The sequence below is a fragment of the Helianthus annuus genome, chromosome 1 (genome assembly GCF_002127325.2).
Source record: "Helianthus annuus cultivar XRQ/B chromosome 1, HanXRQr2.0-SUNRISE, whole genome shotgun sequence".
NCBI lineage: Eukaryota > Viridiplantae > Streptophyta > Magnoliopsida > Asterales > Asteraceae > Helianthus > Helianthus annuus.
The window spans coordinates 105,462,361-105,465,148 of NC_035433.2; positions in this window are offsets into that span (position 1 = coordinate 105,462,361).

The following is a 2,788-nucleotide window of genomic DNA, read 5'->3' on the forward strand; positions in this document are numbered from 1 at the left end:
CTATCATATAAATTCTATTCAAAATTGAATTGTGAATAATAATGTACAACTGATCAAAACACAAACGTACATGTCATCAAAGCTACTTCATAGCTTAGTTCTCTTTTTGTATAAAGTAACATCGTTTAACTTTTTCGTCATTCTAATAATATAATATAATTTGTTATAAATTTCTTATTAAACCTTTGCAATATATAAGTGATCGAAACATAAATTTACATGCCATTAGATCAATCTCACAATTTAGTTTCTTTAATAAAGTGACATTGTTTACATTTTTTTGTCATTCTAATATTATAATATAAATTGTTTACAAAATTCTGAATATGTCTTGCGACATGTCCGAACGAGTCAAATATAATTGATACAAGTTTTGGTACATTGTGTCGCTACCGTGACGAACACAACCGAGCCTGACCGAACAACATTAGTTTCACTGTTCGCTTTTATTGTCATCGATCAATGTAAAACACGTGTTGATATTCTTTTGGGCATATAACGACTTTCTTATTTTTAGTTTTCATGTTCGGTTGCTATTACAAGGGTCACTACCGTAACAAACTGAATCTGTACCGCCAAAATTTATGCGACGAAGCACAAGATGGTTCCACTAGTTATTATAATTTTTCCTATTTGACTAGTTTTGAATCTTTGACCCATTTAATAGGCATATGCCTCTATCAAATGAGTTAGCCACCTAACTCCACATTGTATTTTAACATAACTTTACTAATTAAACTTAGTCATAATATATTTCACATGTAGAACTTAGAAGTGCTTAGATGCCTTATGTGATACTTACATAATGGGTTAGGATCAAATACAAAGGATAAAATAAACAAGAAGGGTAAGAAGGATTTTAGTCCATTGATTTTAGATTTGGAGGGTTGAGATTAGTTGTAGGGAAAAGAAGATAATAGAAAGGCATAAAGGGAATCCTATATTTATGGATTTTCTCTCTCCACATGCAAGGCACATGCCAATTCCCCCATCGATTTAAAATGTCCATAACTTTTTCATACGACATTTTAAAAAAAAATCACCATAATAACGAGCGTTTTTTTTATCTTTAATATGAGTACCATATTATCATATAAAAATAAAATAACAAATTTCATTTTTACTGGGTTTTTTTTTGCATTGTGTTAAAGGTTCAGGTCATTGTGTCTTTTAACTGGGTTTTGGTCAGTAGAGTTTCTATACATTGTGTTATTATCAAAACCTATAACACAATGTTAATTTGGGTTCTATCCATTGCGTTTTTATAAGAACCTATAACACAATAAATGACACAATGAAGATGGTGTTATATCTGGGTTTTCTATAAATTGTGTTATTAGTTCAGGTCATTGTGTTTAATATGTTATTCATTGTGTTTTAATATGTTGTCCATTGTATTTTAATAATTTGTTCAATTTTTTTATTATCTTTGTTCATTGTGTTTTAGTTTGTTGTGTATTGTGTTTTTAGTTTGTTTTCCATTTTGTCTTCATCTGCTCTCCATTGTGTCTTTTATCTGTTGTCATTAATTGTGTCTTTTATCTGTTGTCATCAATTGTGTTTTTATTTAGTCTGATACTTATTGTGTTATATGTTATCACCATTGTTGTAACGCCCCAAAATTCGAATTATTTAGATGCCAGTATGTTACCGCGTTTAAAAAAAAGTAAATGAGGGGTTAGTTTTGAATGAATGAAAAGATAAAATATAAATATAAAATTAAAAACCCCACACCCACACCTGGACGTATGTGGGTGTTCGACCAGAGAAGAGAAAGAAGGGGGAAACCCCTTCTCAAACCCTAATCGACCAAATTGGATGGATTCTGGCTGAAATCGAACTTGCATGAACAAGATTCTTGATTGTTCAGCTCTGTAAATCACTTGGTAAGTTGTAATCTATGATTTGGTGATTTAGTAAGAAGTGGGTTTTTGATCAATCCACGAATTTGTCTGAAATTAAGTGTTATTATGTGTTAGAATTACCATACAGAACATGTGTTATGCATGATTTTGATCAATTAGGTGTTTGGAGGTGAAACCCACCATAGGTTGATGGAGATGGCGACATGGGTATGTCACCCATGTCTAATCTTTGTTCGATTCTTGATATGTTATGTTATATGTGACCATATTGCTAGTTAGATTAAAAATGGTATGGAATTGATTTGGTATTTTGTATTTTGTATTGCTAATGTTCGAAAGTAAAGAACTAGGAAGAAAAAGAATGAAAATACTTGTACATTATGCTTAGATATCAGTACGCATGCCAAGTGTTTGATGAAATGGCTAAGTGAAGTTAGAAGGTGAAATTTGTATGCAAGAATTTGGCAATTTGGTTTAGAATGTGATAATGTTGTACTTGATAGCTAAGTTAGCATGAGATATGTGTTTTGGATAGAAATCATGTGGGTAGTTGTTTAATGATGTAATTCGGCAAAAGTATGCTTTAGGAACTAGAACCCTATGCTTGATTGGTGGTGCACACTATGAGTCGGATTAGTGACTTAATGGTAATATAAAAATGAGTGTGAACTAAGTGTATAGGATGTGGACAACTAGTAAAGCATGATGTTACGAATGCATTAAATTGGCTAACTTGGTATGTAATTGTCAATTGTAGGGTTATGAAAGCGTTACTATGTGTAAAATTGATCTTGTGAACATCGGATATGAAATCAATTAATCATGTAGTTGTATGTACCACATAACATGAATATGAAATGTGTATGACGATACTACAAGTAGTCTATCATATCAAGATAAATGTGTGTGTGTGTTCATAAGTT